This window comes from Octopus bimaculoides, chromosome 27, assembly GCF_001194135.2.
Source record: "Octopus bimaculoides isolate UCB-OBI-ISO-001 chromosome 27, ASM119413v2, whole genome shotgun sequence".
NCBI lineage: Eukaryota > Metazoa > Mollusca > Cephalopoda > Octopoda > Octopodidae > Octopus > Octopus bimaculoides.
In genome coordinates this window covers 17,667,372-17,668,144 of record NC_069007.1, presented here as the reverse complement: position 1 = coordinate 17,668,144, position 773 = coordinate 17,667,372, and the positions used below count along the sequence as shown (strand labels likewise).

At 45.7% G+C, this 773-nt stretch overlaps 1 non-coding gene across 1 annotated transcript in view; it reads left to right on the top strand.

Annotated features, from left to right (window-relative positions):
• Nucleotides 1-773, top strand: part of LOC106874920 (uncharacterized) — a 4,516-nt gene that overhangs the window by 1,102 nt on the left and 2,641 nt on the right. The window lies entirely within an intron of this gene.

The window sequence follows — 773 nt, the reverse complement described above, 5'->3', positions numbered from 1 at the left end:
AGTACTGCCTGACTGGCCTTGTAGGGTTTTCGAGCAAGATCGTTGCCAGTGCCCCTGGACTGGCTCTTGTGCGGGTGGCACCATTTCGAGCGTGGCACCATTTCGAGCGTGGCCGTTTTCGTGCGGGTGACACGTAAAAGCACCCACTACACTCTCTGAGTGGTTGGCGTTAGGAAGGACATCCAGCTGTAGAAACTCTGCCAAATTAGATTGGAGCCTGGTGTAGCCATCCGGTTGCCCCAGTCCTCAGTCAAATCGTCCAACCCATGCTAGCATGGAAAGCAGACGTTAAACGATGATGATGATGATGATCTAACTTTTTTGCTATATCTACTAGGTATATTTCTCTGATATCTAAATGAGGTTTGCTAATTTTTCACCCAATATCTCGCTTATTTCTATTTGAAATGTTATTTTGATCATTCCAGTGTGTTTCTAAGGCTGTTTTATGCTAGAAATCCAAGTTTCATAAAACAAATTCCAGTTAATAGAATTATGGGAGGTAATGGGGACATTTCTAAATCCCTGCCCGTTTGAAGGATCCTTGGGCTTCCACACAAAGACACACACACACACACACACTCACACACTCACTCACACTCACTCACACACACTCACTCACTCAAACACTCACACTCACATACACACTCACACACACACACTCACACTCACACACAAACAACACTCACACACACTCACACTCACACACACTCACACACACACACACTCACACACACTCACACACACACACACTCACACACACTCACACACAC